This window comes from Leopardus geoffroyi, chromosome C1, assembly GCF_018350155.1.
Source record: "Leopardus geoffroyi isolate Oge1 chromosome C1, O.geoffroyi_Oge1_pat1.0, whole genome shotgun sequence".
Taxonomy (NCBI): domain Eukaryota; kingdom Metazoa; phylum Chordata; class Mammalia; order Carnivora; family Felidae; genus Leopardus; species Leopardus geoffroyi.
The window spans coordinates 10,521,624-10,537,257 of record NC_059328.1 but is presented as its reverse complement, the minus strand read 5'-3'; the positions used below and the strand labels follow the sequence as shown (position 1 = coordinate 10,537,257).

At 51.7% G+C, this 15,634-nt stretch overlaps 1 protein-coding gene and 1 long non-coding RNA gene across 6 annotated transcripts in view; both read right to left on the bottom strand.

Moving 5' to 3' along the window:
* KAZN (kazrin, periplakin interacting protein) overlaps window positions 1-15,634 on the bottom strand; it is a 1,079,687-nt gene that overhangs the window by 424,397 nt on the left and 639,656 nt on the right. The window lies entirely within an intron of this gene.
* Window positions 7,111-9,207, bottom strand: LOC123597216. The gene is made up of 2 exons (XR_006712037.1): window positions 8,503-9,207; window positions 7,111-7,190 (listed from the first exon to the last, which is right to left on the bottom strand). It is a non-coding gene; the product is annotated as an uncharacterized LOC123597216 (long non-coding RNA).

Sequence of the window (15,634 nt, the reverse complement as noted above, 5' to 3'; positions counted from 1 at the left end):
GGCAGAGACAGAAATGGCAAGCCTCGGAGCCAAGGAGGCTGGGACTGCTCGTAGCCACCAGCAGCTGGGAGACGGGCCTGGAACAGACTCTCCCTCAGAGCCTCCAGAATGGACAAAGAATACGTTTCTGTTCTCTTAAGACACCCAGATTTAGGACTTTGTTACAACAGCACTTAGAAACTAATACAACACACTGAGATACAAACACACACACACACGTGTTCATATACACAGATTCACACTCACATTTATACATGACTGGTTCTTTTTTTTTTTTTTTTTTTTAACCAATGTTTATATATTTTTGAGGGAGTGAGAGAGAGACAGAGCATGGGCTGAGGAGGGGCAGAGAGAGAGAGGAAGACAGATTACAGAGCAGGCTGCAGGCTCTGAGCTGTCAGCACAGAGCCCAATGCCAGGCTCAAACTCAACACACCATGAGATCATGACCTGAGCCGGGGTCGGACGCTCGGCCAGCCAAGTCACCCAGGTGCCCTATACGTGACTTGTTCTTAACCCTGGCTCCCCACACAATCACCTGGGGAGTTAAAAAAAAAAAAAAAAATGGTACCATGCCCAGGCCCCATCCAGGACTAACTGAGCAGAAGCTTTGGAAAGTGGAGTCTGGGTACCATCACTTATAAAAGCTCTTGGATGACTGGACAGAGAGCCAGTGAGAGGTATCTGAGGAGGGTGACCGAAAGCGCGGGTCCTGCTCAAGCTACCTGTGTGTCCACCGCATCCCACCCTGTGGCCTTGGTGAGCCCTGTGACATTTCTGAGCCTCAGCCTTCCTCCCACCTGCCCCCTGGGGCTGTTGGGACGCTGAAACAGTTAACGCCAGCAAAGAACTTAGCTTGGTACCTGGCATGTGGTAGGTGCTCAGTAAAACGTGAAAGCTCCTATCATGATATTCCTTTGACGAGAATTATGCCGATGGTGACTCTGCCTGGCCCTATTTCTATCACCTCTTGCCCTTTCTGATGAGCTCTACCCAGGTTATTCTAGCTCTATTTTCACTGCACGCCTCCCATTACACATCCCAGGTACAGGGGGAGTCCCGTCGCAGAGAGAACACACAGCCGGCTAACAAAGGAATGAGAAAGCTGGGACTGGACGGGCTCTCCAGGCAGCCTTTGTGAAGCGTCACCAGGGGCCAGGCTCTTCAGAGGGACCCCTTTGAAATCAGAGCTCTCAGGGTTTCATCTCCCTGTGAAACGTCTGAACCTCAGGTCGGATTTCCCTTCGATCACACGAGCATGCGTTTGGCGGCGGGGGGGGGGGGGGGGAGCAATATAGAACTTCTGCTAGTTCCCCTCTATATTCCCTCTGGTCTTCTCTCTCCCCTCCTAAGGAGGGTGGCATCTCACCAATGAGCTTCATCTGAAATTTAGCGGAGTACTAAAGCGTGTGCACGGGCTTGCCGGGGAAGGGATCGCTTCTTGCAACTTGGAGTGATCGTGTCTTAGTTGGTGGGGGAGACTCCGACTGCCCAGCTCTCCCACCTGTGATCAACAACCGTGCCTCAGTTTCCCCATCTGTAAGGCGGGAGAAGTGATGGCGCCTGGCTCCTGAAGCTGCCAGCTGCTGTCACTGTCATGATGGTAAGGGTTTTTAGGGACAGAGGAGAGCCAGAAATGCCCAACCAACGCAAGCAGCCTCCAATCCCAAGGGCGCAAGGTAAGGCACACAGGTGACTCGAATTCATTTCACTTCCTTTTGGAGGAGGTGGGGGTGGGGAGGATCAGACAACACCGTCTCCACCATGCAAGTTAGTCTCCACCAGGACCTTGACAGGGTGACCATCTGATTTTAAAGTTCTAATTAGGAATTTTAGAGCCCAATGGCAACTTCCATCTGGTCCCACCCCTTCGTTTGCCAGATGGGAAACCTGAAGCCCAGAGAGGTGGAAAGGGGGCCAGAATCCTGGGGTCCAGGGCCCCACCTACACCCTCCCTCCTTTCACTCTGCCCTCAGGGCCTGCTTTCCTCCTTCCTTTGGACTGGATGTATTGAGACTGAGATACAAGAACGGGGACAGAGAGTACATTTTTACCCTTTACCTTCCTGGGCAACCGTGACTTTCCACATGCCGACAAACCTCAATGTAAACAGACACTGGAATAAGGAAATACAACAAATCGATGGAATAAAACAAATCAGGGTGCGGACAACCGATAGGTCACCTGTGAGATCATCTAGTTCAGGGTTTCTCAACTTTGGACTGTTGACGTTTGGGGTCAGGGGCTGTCCTAATATATTGTAGGGATTTTAGGAGCATCCCCTGGCCCCCCACCCACTAGATACCAGCACCCCCCCCTCTTCGTTGTGACATCCCAAAACTGTCTCCGGACATTGCCAACTCGCCGTGGTTGGGAACCGCTGGTCTGATTATTTCACATCAGCTACAACACAAGACACAGCTACACCTGAAGCAGGGAAAGCCCATAAGTACCAGTGGATTACATTTGCTAGGGCCCCGTAGAGAACACGGCAAAAGGGACAGGATGATTTAAGGAGGCCTAAGAGACACCCTGTTACTAATAATAGTGGTAGCAACAGGGGGCATAGGAAGAGTGGTGGAAGGAAGCCATGACTTCCTTCTGGCTACCTAGGTGCCGGCCCTGACCAGGTATCTCACATTGACCCCTCACGGCTGTATGGCTGTACTGGGGAACCCCAGTCAGGGCAGTCAGGGACTGGCCCAAAGCCCCAGTGCCAGGAGCCGGCACAGAGGATTTGTAGAATTCAGAGCCTTGGGCTTAACTAATCTATGACATCATCTCACCCAATTAACAGCAGCAGCAGCAGCAACAAAAAGCTAATATTTACTCAACACTCAGCATGAGCCAATGCAAACAGCTTGGCATTCACTCCATCCCCCTCACCCCCCTCACCCCCCTCCCCATAATACCTGTGGGGTGGGTACCATTCTCATCCCCCTCCCCCACCATACTACAAGTGGGGAAACTGACACCTGCAGGCTGGGGGACTTGTCCAAGTTCACGCGGCTATTACAAGGCAAAGCCAAGTTCTACCTTAAGCAGCTGGACTCCACAGCCCCATTTCTGAGCCGCTCAACCTCCTTTCTTCTCCTCCTCCTCCTCCTCCTCCTCCTCCTCCTCCTCCCCCTTTTTATTACATGCGCACAGTAAGTCAGGGCAAATTTGCAAACTTACCCATCCCCTGAGTGGACTCTTGCTGAAGAAGAAAAACGGGCTGGAAACATGAAGTGCATTCTAGCCCTAGGAACCTTCTTTGCCAGCACTAGGTGACCTTTAGGAGCCCCTCCAAAGCCCACAGTGAGCTCGTCAGAGAGCCCTGGCCTGCCCTGTTGGCCATCCCTTATAGAAGGCAACTTACCAAACAAAGCCAGCCTGTGCCGGGCTGCATAAACAGGATGTAACTGAACGGTGGGCGGAAGGAAGCGGAACTGTCTAGACCCACTGCCCCAAATGCAGGCAGAGCTCCCCACACAGTGCCCAAGGGCCGGGCTCCCCCCCACCTTCGCCCTGCCTTCATATTGCCGTGATTGAGCGGCCAGGGCCCGGGAGACATAATGCATAGGCTTCGTTTATGGTGCGGCAGGCATCCTGCAGTGACACGAGGACTGAAGCATCCAACCTCCTGCCAACATATAATCCATTTTTGAAGACAGATTCTCCACGTGTGGTTATGAGGTGGAAAATTTTAAGCCAAAAGAGAAGAAATCCTTAGTGATCTTTTCATCTTTTATCAGCCAGGCTTTATAAAACAACAACAACAAAAAAAATAGAATCAGGAAGCATATGATATATTCGCTGGGGAGAAAGTTCCCTGGGGGGAGGAATAGTTCAAGTGTGAGCACAGTGTCTGTGAGCCCAGACTGTTGTGCACTGGCTTAATTTACAGTCAATGGCAGCCACCGCCTTCTGGACGCACACGCGTAACTCCTCGTGATGTTAATGAGAAACAGGCGTGCAAAGAGAGGGAGAAGTATGGGTCCCCCCTTCTGCAAACCCCGTATTTACCCTGGTTCTCCTGCCTCATAGCATCAGACACATCGGTGGCACCCTTGGAGGGCAATGGAACTAGGCACGATGACACAGAACTCAGGACGGGACAGCTCACAGCTCTGTGAGGCTCCGGGGTGAGCACCTGAGGTATTTGTCTTCCCACTCCAAATGATCGCCTTTTGTGGTGGCTGTTTTTTCAAACAGTACGGGAGAAGCAGGCGAGTTTCACAACCCATCAGTTCAAGCTCTTTCTTAAGCGGCACTAATGTAACAGAAACGTATTTTCAGAAGCATGTGCCCAAGGCACGGTAGGGGCCTAAAGTGTCTTCTGCATCATCAAAGAAAGCATGAATTATGTTCTGTGATCTGAGAGCCCAGGGGTGTGTGTTACTTTAAAGCCTTTGACAGCGGATGTCTGTATTAGTTTCCTATCGCTGCTGTAACAAATTACCACAAACTCAGCGCCTTAAAAAAAAAAAAAAAAAAAAAGTCCGAAAATGTGCCTTCCATGGCTCGCATTAAGGTGTCGCAAGGCTGCATGCGCCTGGAGGCCCCGGGGGAGAATCCATTCCCTCGACTCTTCCAGCTGCTAGGGCCGCCTACATGACTTGGCTTGTGGCCCCTTCCAGCAGGGACATCTCTCTGACCTGTTTCCACCAACACATCTTCTCTGCCTCTGCTCGTCTTGCCTTCCTCTCATAAGGGCTCTCGCGGGGACGCTGGGCCCACCAGACAACGCACGATCATCTCACCTCACATCTGCAGAGGCCCTTCTGCCATGTGAGGTTTGGGGGATGAGGACACGGACGTCTCTGGGGGGGGGGGGCCATGATGCTGCGTACCACAGCGTCTCAAAACCAGGAGATCTGATCATCTGAGGTCGTGTCTCACTCCCCCTCCCAAATAGGGCACCATCTATTATATCACAGGTGAGTATCTTGAGTTACTCTTCTGGTCCTGTACTGGTGATCAGTTTGTTCGGGGCCAGCCACACCCCACACCAGGCTCTTCCTCCAAGGCGAGGTGGTCAAGTCAGGCACGCGGGTGATGCCGGTGGGATGAGGCCAAACGATGGGCCTCTACAGGGTCCTCTACTTGGATTCCTGGCTCAGAGCAATGCACGATCACTTGCGTAGGAGGGGGATCATTACCTGCCGCTTCGGGGGGCAGGGGGTGGGGCAGGAAAATGACCAGAAGTGAGGTGAACAAACCAAAACATAAAATAAAGGAAAGGTTTCTCCAAAAGGAAGGATTCTCCTGCTGGAGGCTTGTTCAACTTTCTCAGAACACTTTGGAACCTGTGCCATTAATCTTCAGGCTACTTCTCAACACAGATTGTTCTTCATTACGTATGTGTCGCTAATCTAGCTTTTACGGCGGAGGCATTTTCTGACGAAGACACCGGGGTGATTCTTTCCTCCATAGAAGGATTTTTCCATTTATAAAGGGATTCACATCTAATTTTCCCACAAAGAAACCACTAGAGAGATGCCATGCTTCATAAAAGTTTGTTTAAAAATTTTTTTTAACATTTATTTATTTTTGAGAGAGAGAGAGAGAGACAGAGTGCGAGCGGGGAAGAGGCAGAGGGAGAGGGAGACACAAAATCCGAAGCAGGCTCCGGGCTCTGAGCCATCAGCCCAGAGCCTGATGCGGGGCTCGAACTCACGAACCGTGAGATCATGACCTGAGCCGAAGTCGGATACTTAACCCACTGAGCCACCCAGGCGGCCCTATAAAAGTTTGTTTTAAAATGAAAACACCCTCCCTCGACAGTGCCTTTTGACTACAACACTCTTGCAAACATTCTCCTGAGATTCCACCCCACCGTCAGCCACCCCAGGAAGCACCACGACATTAAAGGTACCTGTAGATGATAGTGGGGGGAAGGCAAAGCCCCCCCCCCAAGAACCTTGAAAATGCAATGGAGATGTTTCACGCAAGCTGCTCCCTTTCCTGCCTTTTTTTTTTTTTTTTTTTTTAACTTAACAGTTTGGCAGTCATGCTTTGGTTTGACAGGGAACTGTGAAAATGTGTCACTTTGTCGTCTCCAAACTTCAAAGCCCAATCAAAATAACATTTATTAAAAACCTGGGGGTGCTTGCCAGAATGTGTGCTGAGACACTAAGAGAGTCGACCCCAAGGTCTCTCTCACTACTCTTCTTTCTTCCTTTATGAAAACGGCACAGTGCTTCAGACACACAACCCACAAAGGTGCATTATACCCGCAGGCTCCCTCGACGACGCAGGGGAATGGACTGTCTGGGAATTTTCTCCACTTGATTCCCTGGGACAAATCCAACCAGCCCGAGGCTGCAGGCTCGCGTGCTCGAGCTCTCTCGCAAGGATGCCGTGTGATGGGAGAAGTTGCCATGTGCACAGTCTGGAGTCACACTTCTCCACCGTGCACGCCAGGGCCGCCAGCTGGAAGCTCGAGAAAGATCCTGTGGAGGTAGTGGCAGAGCCTGGGGTGGGAGGAAACAGGATCTGGAGCCGGAGAGCCTGGCGGGGGTCTGCTGCACCAGTCCGGGCACCGCTACGCCCTCCCGCCTGCACCACTTTCTGAGGCTGTTTCTCCAGCTGTAATGTGCCCGACGGGAGTCTCGTGGTTGCAACTGATGAAAACTCCCAGCCCTCACTAGCTTAAGAATAAACTGAATATAGGGGCGAAATATCCAAGGATGAGGTTCTCGGTCCAAGACTCCAACGCCTGTAGCTCCCGCCATCTGTCGGCTCATACATACACTACTCGGCGCCTACCTCATGGTGACAAAATGGATGCAGCAGCTCCACCCTTCTGGTCTTCCAGGTCTCAGTGCAGAGCGAGTCACTTCCTAGTAGCTTTCACAGCAGCTCCTGGATGAATTCTGACTGGACCTCTAAACTAGTAACAGTGGTGACAGGAGGTAACTATACTCTTTGGCTTAAACAGCAGGACGTGGGGTGAGGTGGGGATAGGGGATGTTCCGCGAACCTCCGAGCCTGAAGGCCAGGGAAAGACGGACCTCCAAAACAAAAACTGGAGGCTGCTGCCGGAAGAGCAGGGGATTGCAGGGTGTGGGGGTCATCAGTATGTACTAGCTGTGAAATTATAAAAAACAACGACTTTTACCTTTATTGTGCCCTCATATGCTTTATCTTATTCAATGTTTGCAACAACCCTTCCAGATAAGGTCCATTATTCTCCTTCATTTTTACTGATGAGAAAACGAAGTTTCACAGAGGTTAAGGGTCTTCTCCACAGTCACACAGCTCATACGCAGCAGTGCCGGGATTTGAACCCAGGCCTGTCTGGACTACACTCGGTGTTGAACTGTGGTCCCCATGGCGTGAGGGACACACTGCGCATGCAGGTGGCGTTTCATCTGATCTTCACGGTGGCCCTTCGGGGGAGAGGCTATTCCTACAATCCTTTTATGGTTGAAGCTACCGAGAAAGGTCCAAGGACTTGCCCGGGGGCCCCAGCTTGACTTTCTAGTCCAAGTTAAACTGTCTCCACTATCCACAGGTACAGAGAGGCTGGCAGTGGGCTTCATGCTGGCCTGGGAAGGACCAGGCTGATGCAGGGTCAGGAGAGAAGCCTGGGCATGCTGCGGCTGGCCGGATTGAGGGCCCCCCACATCCACACCTTTTCCCTTTCTCTGCTTTTGGCTTGGGGACCCGTACTGCCCTCTGTGCGGTCCGCAGACACTGGAGGAAGGGTCACCCTGCGGCACCGGCCTGAGAGCCAATCATGTATGTGCTTCTGATCCCAAGTGTATGTTCAGTGGTATTACATTCGTTGCTTAAAATCATCCATGGCAGGATGATTTACACCGCAGGAACCGGCCAATTCTGCGTTAGTATTATTATTGTTATTATTATTATTACTTTTGCCTCTCTTCTTGTTTCTGGGAGAGTCACTTGTTAAACATTTACCAGCATGCCACAGCATACCAGCAGTCCAGAGTTCGCGGCTTTAGGGGGAAGGAAACGGCACGATCCACACGCACTCTTCCCTCGCCCCTCCGCCGTCCCTGCTTCAGGAACCGCCTCTGATCCAGTCAGACCTAAGTCCGGGACTTTTTCCTGAAGATCGGACAAGAGTCAGCTCTTCCCCACTGGATGTGAGTGAGGAAGCAAGCTACTCTGGAGACGGCGGTGGCCATCCTGGGGCAGCAAGGGTAAAGACCCGTGTGGCCTTTGGAATCGACACTGAGGAGGCCGAGAGGAGGCGGGGCTTGGTCAGCTGAGCCGAGCTGCACCAGAGGCTTAAATGGACGTGCACAGAAAGTGCTGGAAGCCTTGGACGTTTTTCCGTCGTGAGAGCCCCTTACCATTGCAGCCAGTCTAAACTTGGGAGTTTCTGTTCCTTGCAACTAATACATCCTGAGCAACACAGCGGCCCATCAAAGGAATCAGCCCATGGGGAAGGGAGCTCCATAGAGAGCAGTGGTAAATAAGGGAGTCAGGGTACAGAAAGGCTCTCAGAGAAAGAACAAAGGCTTCCTAACAATGGCAGACACTAACCCACAGAAGCCAACCCCGACACCTTTCACTGGTTATCCACGAGACCCCCTCCAGACGGTCCAACAGTTGGCCTCTTCGGAAGGCAAGTTGAAGACGTGACAATACTTCCAGTTTTGTTGTGGCTTAAAGGTGCCATGCTGGTGGCAGGAGCGCACATCACAGAACGGCTCTCCTCCTCTCGGGACACCGGGGACGGGGGGGGACCCACCCCTCGCGGGGTTACAGCACAGATGGGATGGAATCAGGCAGGTCTGTGACAACGGATTCCGAAACAGGAGGGGCATTCTCCAAACGAATTCCATTTACATGTGCGTCTCAACTAGAAAGCCACATAAAACGCCTTCGTTTCACTTGGGACAACAAATGAAAACTCTTTTGACATTTGAAGCATTTCATGTCCCTGTGCTTCCCGAGAACGGTTCCATTTAACTTGAAAGGGGTTTTCAGCGTGATTCCCGTTTCGTGTTATGAAAGCATTTCTCTCTCACATCGGGCTTTATCTAAATTTTTAAACAAGGCCTAATTTACAGGCCCCAAACGACTTGGCAAATTTCCTACAATCTCATTGAAAAAAATCCTGGCCGCCTATATGCTGCGGGTGGGTTGAAAGCCTGCTTTGTCTTGGGCGCCAACGAAAACTAAAATTACTCCGCCAACAAAAGGTCATCCTTTCAAGCCAACCCACAGAATCCATACGCACACAGGGCCCACAGGACGCTCCCCCGCCCCGTCCCCCCACCTCCCTTCCCACCAAAGCCAATCCCCCCCACCCTTCCCCGCCGCAGAAGTACAAAGCTGAGGACCGGGTGCATTTTGTGCACTTTGCCCAGCAGCGGGGACTGGGGTGACCCGTCGCAAAAGGAGAAAATAACTTCAGAGAAGACACCGAATGTGTTCCCGAGTAGTGGATGGGTGCTGCCCGTTTCCTGGGAAGGAGAGGGCAAGAGAGTCAGACAGGGGGGAGGAGGAGAGAGTTTCACAGGCGTCTTGCCCACAGTGTCTCCGGGGGAGGGGCCTGATGAGTGGCGGTGTCCCCCTACGAGCAGCCTCCTCCCCACGCACCCGATGCACCCTGCACAGCACAGGCCAGGCTTAGGTGCCCAGCTCCCCTTCGGTCGGTTGTAATTTGGGGGAGGATCACATGACCCAGAACACGAACAGCCCCGCCCCTCCGCTTCGCTAATGGCTCTGGCATCTAAGAGGAAGCAGGCTGGTCTGGGAACCATTTCACACGTATCTGTTGGGCACTTTCTAGGAGGCAGGGCTGTGAAGGCCCTACGGATACCGTGGTGGATCAACTAGACCCGGGCCCTGCCTGCCTTCACAGAACTCACGGGAAGCAGCGGGAAGACCACAGAGTAAACCGAAGGCAGCACAAAGGGAGGGAGGGTCGAATCTGTTAAACCCTGAGCGCAGCGTAGTGAGTGGGCCCGTGCAGAAGCACCTTGTCCGGCTCCCCAGATTCCCGAGCTCCCCGTTCTCGGCCATTCTGCAGGCTGTGGCCCAGCTGCCCCTCTGCCCGCATTTCTTCCCGCCTCCTCTCCTGCTTGCTTGAGCCTCCTCCCTCAGACACGCCAAGCGGCTGTAGCCTCACGGCCCCGTGCACCTGCTTTTCCTTCCGCTCAGATGCTTGTCCCCTGCACATCCGCAAGGCTCAACACTTCACCCCCTTCCCGCTCTCTGCACGGGGCCTTCCCTGACCCCTGACCTAAAGGAGCTCCCTCTCCACCCTCGCTCCGTCCTCCTTCGCCTGCTTATTTTCCTTACACATTTATTTACAGTGTCTCTCCCCTGCTTTCCCTGCTGTTCACCGCTTCATCTCCCAGGACTCCAGCAGCACCTGGAACCCAGCAGATGTTCGATATACATTTACTAGAGCCGGCTGCGGGAGCACGCAGGAGGGGCTCAGTGTCTGGGAGTCTGGAAGGCCTCCTAGAAGCACCACTTCATGGCCAGTGGGAGTTTTCTGCGTGGAGAACAGGGAACAGGACCGCAGACAGCACGAACAGCCTCGAGAAATCTGGGAGAAGATGCGAGAATCTCGGTGTGGCCGGAACGCGGACCACGGTAGGGAGAAAGCCAGGGTAGGCGCTACAGTGCCTCGGGGGCCCCAGTGAGGTGTCAGGGGCCGGAGGGGGCCGTGGCAGAGAGATGCCGAGTCCCCCAGCCGGGGCGGTGGCCCTGGAGAGGAGCAGAGAGCCTGGCTCTGTCTCCGGGACCTCGGTGTCGCTGGGCACGTCGCTTGACCTGCCTGGACCTCTGCTTTCTTACCGGCCACGTGGGTGTGCTGAGCGGCACAGTGGTCTGCTTCGAGAATCCGTGTCAACGATGCTGCTTCCGGGGGAGTGCAGGCTTAAGTGTTCTCCAAAAGCGAGCTGTTAGGATGGCGGCTAGCTTTACCGGCTAATGGCTGAGGCTTTCCATGATCATCCCCACTTGGCGCTTAGCGAGTGTGCCAGAATCTAAACTCTGATGAATTTAAATAATGGTGCCGTTTGATTGACAGCTGAAAGTCACGAATTCAGCAGAAGGTGCACAGACAGCCTGAGAGGACCAGGGCAGAACACAAGGCCTCTAGTGGCCCTTGTGTGTTCCCAGCGGGGCTCTGTCCAATTGGCTGGTGCCTTGATTCTCCAGCTCCACCAGGTGTGATGGGGAAGGAAAGGATTCTTATGCGCTGTACCAGCTCTCCTGGCTCAAGTCTATACTCAGAGGACAACAGCCTCGGGATGGAAATCTATGACCTGTCAAACATCCCTAAGAATCTCTTAGGTCCCCCCCCAAAGGCAAAAAAACCAAACAGGTGTCTGGGAATGAACATGGGGCAGCCACGGAGAAGAGACAGCTGTTGACAATGTCCAGATCCCTTCACCAGCCAGACTGACCGTTCCCACCCCACCTCCTGTCCCTTCCAAGGAAGCTGGAAACAGTAACTCACACCAGGTGTGTGTGTCCTTGGGAAGAAATCACACCGCGCACCACACAAACCTGCCTGCCCTCTTTCACGTCTAATTGCCTGCTGGGTCGAGAGACTTTTGAAAGGGAGGAAGATAATGGAAACTTCACATAATTACATTTTCAAGTAACGCCTTTAGCTTCCCTCAACTTCAGTCAAAACTCTATCTTGTCAAAATAATCTTAAAGTTTTTTTCTTCCACAAAGATTGATGTGTAATATCACTGGCAATCTTTGGGTTGCTAATTATAAGTCAAGCCTCTTTGGGGCTTTTTTGGAATATCTCTTTGACTTCTCTAAGTGATGAGTTTGGTTCCTCTGCTTTTCAACCGTTCGTCTTCCACTTGCGGGGAAGAGTGAAATGTCTTCCCCAGTTTTAATTACAATCGTAGCATTATCCTCAGATAGTACAGACCAAAGCCTCACAATGGGAGGGGCTCCTCTGTTAATCAGGGATAAATCTCATGCACTGCAAAGGCTCATACCTTTCATTACATTACCTTGTTGGTCTAATTAATGGTATTACCCTCTGAACTGTGTGCAGAAGCTTAAAGAAATTCAACAGAAAACATGCTCGAGGGGAAAGCAAAGAATGTGTAATAAAGCGCCATGCATCACATCCTGGTTACCAGGGCTTATTTCTTTCTTGATTACTACCTGAGGGAGTGTGGGCGGGGGGGGGGGGGGGGGGGGGGGGGGAACCCTCCAGGGGTCACAGGCTGGGCTGACGCGGTTCTCTTAGAAATGGTGGCGATGTCTGCATTTTGGTTTCTGGCACGGACTAGCAATTTACCTGTGATATTTAATTTAAAAACAAAAAACCAGACATCACCTCATCAAAACCTAAATGTTGTTCCCATTCATCCACATACAGTTTTTGGTAATGTCTGGTGAGAGCAGGTGGGGTAGGTGGGAGGAAGGATCTGACAGGAACAAGAAAGTCTTTTGCTCTTGGGTCACTAAACCCACTTCAAAAAATAATATTTTCGTGAAAGGCCGGACTTGACCGTGTTAACTAGCACAAAACTACAAGCACTAGCATTAGAGTGTAAACTGAGGATGGGGGCAGGGTCATGATCAGCCATGACACATGCATGGCAAAGACCCAACGTGTGTTCGTTGAGCAAATGAATGAACTCTCTGTTGAGTTCTCAGCTGTCAATAGCACTCTGTGCTGGCCATGCGTGGTCCATGGAGATGTTGTTGAATGCTCAAAACTCTTTATTTTTTTTGGGGGGGGGGAAGGAAAAGAAAAAGAAGAAAAGGAAAACTTACAGCCAAAGAAGGTAAGCAAAAATTTTAAGGTCATATAGCTTTTTAAGTAACAGGATTTGAACCAGGTCTGTTGGGTTCTGAAGACAACACTTTGAGCGCCTCCCATTATAAGACAAATCAGAGTGTACATATCGCTGGGTGATCCGAATTTCATTTCAGGTGAGGCTTAAAGGTGAAGTGGAGATTTTGACGGGTATTCACTAATGTTTGATGAAAGTGTAAGAAACCTCAAAGTTACCTTATTTTATTAAACATAATACCATCTATGACCGTTGTGGTTTTTTTTTAATTTTTTTTTTTTTTTACGTTTATTTATTTTTGAGACAGAGAGAGACAGAGCATGAACGGGGGAGGGTCAGAGAGAGGGAGACACAGAATCTGAAACAGGCTCCAGGCTCTGAGCTGTCAGCCCAGAGCCCGACGCGGGGCTCGAACTCACAGACCGTGAGATCATGACCTGAGCCGAAGTCGGCCACTTAACCGACTGAGCCACCCAGGTGCCCCGATCACCGTTGTGTTTTTTTGTTTTGTTTTGTTTTGTTTTTTTTAAATTTTTTTTTTCAACGTTTATTTATTTTTGGGACAGAGAGAGACAGAGCATGAACGGGGGAGGGGCAGAGAGAGAGGGAGACACAGAATCGGAAACAGGCTCCAGGCTCTGAGCCATCAGCCCAGAGCCCAACGGGGGGCTCGAACTCACGGACCGCGAGATCGTGACCTGGCTGAAGTCGGACGTTTAACTGACTGCGCCACCCAGGTGCCCCACCATTGTGTTTTTTAAATGTCTCGTGAAAGCCTACGATTAAGCAAATCCACACCTTCCAACCAAAATGTATCAATACAGTCTCCTTCCAAGATGGAGTCCCAGTGGGCTCACGTGAGGGGAGTCTGGTCGGTCAACATTTATTAAATGCCCACTGTGTTTTGAAAGAAGTCAAAAGCATATCTGATCTCAAGAAACTCACAAGGTAAGAGAAAATAAACGTGGGCACTTTTCTTCTAAAATTGCCCCTCCAACTGGTGTCGGGAAGGGGAGATGATGACTCCGGGAGGGAGATGTCACAAGGTGACAAGGGTCTGGTCCCTGAACTCCCCCACTTTACACCCTGCCTAAGCAGGAAGTACAGGCTTTAAGTACAGGAAGTAAGGTTTCCTAGGGTTGCAATTTTCCCACGCTCACTATTTTCTTGTCTTCTGTCTAGTTCCCCAGAGCAAAGGCCCGTGTTCTTCAGAAGCTTTGAGAAAGCAGGCCTGGTGAGGGGGATGCCTGGGTGGCCTCAGTCGGTTAAGCGTCCGACTCTTGGTTTGGGCTCAGGTCATGATCTTGCGGTCTGTGAGTTCGAGCCCTGCCTTGGGCTCCATGCGGACGTGCACAGTCTGCTTGGGATTCTCTCTCTCCCGCTCTGCCCCTCCCCCACTCACTCTCTCTGTCAAAACTAAATAAACTTAAAAAAACATTCTTCTAGGGGCACCTGGGTGACTCAGCTGGTTAAGCATCCGACTTCCGCTCAGGTCATGATCTCACGGTCTGTGGGTTCGAGCCCCACGTCGGACTCTGCGCTGACAGCTCAGAGCCTGGAGCCTGCTTTGGATTCTGTCTCCTTCTCTCTGCCCCTTGTCTGCTCACACTCTGTCTCTCTCTCTCCCTCTCTTTCAAAAATGAACAAATGTAAAAAAAAAATTTTTTTTTTAATTTTTTAATTAAAAGAAAAAGAAAAAAAGAAATGGGGCCTGGGGAAAAGGTCCCCTTCTGCAGCCAGTCGTAGGGGGTAAACACTGGGCAGTGGCAGGTGCAGAGAAGTGGAGAAAGCCGACTGGACCCTGAGAGTCCCAGGGAGGCAAAGAGGCCTTTGTACATCAGTGTGGTCCTGAGAGGGAGCTGGGGGAGAGTGCGGCCCCGGCGGTTCCTTACAGACCGTCTTGCAAAGTGGGTTAGATTAGTAATCAGGCTTCAACTTAAACGCGCATGTGGATTAAACTCATGGACTTTCCGGGGCACCTGGGTGGCTCATTCGGTGGAGCATCCAACTTTGGCTCAGGTCATGATTTCACGGTTCGTGGGTCCGAGCCCCCCGGTCTGGCTCTGTGCTGGCAGCGAGCGGCCTGCTTTGGATTCTCTGTCTCCCTCTCTCTCTGCCCCTGCCCTGCTCACACTGTCTCTCCCTCGGTCTCTCAAAAATAAGCATTAAATAAATAAATAGATAAATAAACTCATGGGCTTTTCTGCATTCAGAAGCAGCAGGAAGCTATCTGTGAAATATAGCACCCATTCTTGAGAAAAAAAATAATAACCTTGCCAGCACAGTCATCCTGAAGGCCGCAGTGTATGGATCTGGTGGCTGTGAGCAGTACCAACCCGCCCCCCCGACCCGCCCGGCTTCCACCCTCTGGCCATTGATCAGCCCCATTAGCAGATGACAAATGACTTGGGTGGCCCTGGTCCAATCCCTGATGGACCAGCACACAAAGGATTCAGCCTTCATCTCTAGTAATTGTCTTTTCACTTGGCGGCTCCCTTGGGAGGTCAAAGCTCCAAGAAAGTGTCCCCCCGGAGCTGCCCATCTGTTCTGTGGCCTCCTCCAGGCCAGCAAGGAAGTCCCTACACAGGAAGGCTGACAGGATGGCTCCAACTTTCAGGACAAGCAGACGTGATAGAGACCCATCTGTGCCACTGAACTGGCACCTTGATGATGGTGACGAGGACCCTTCTACTGAGGTTTAGTACACACAAGCGGCATCTCCTGGGATCTTCGCGGCCACCCGGAACTGTCGGTACTCTCGCCATTTTCATTTTAAAGATGACAAAACCGAGGCTTCGTGAGACCACACGCTTTATTACTCAAGGTCACACGCAGCTAGTAAGTGGCAAGGCTGGGGCTGGAAGCCACGATGGGTTGATTCC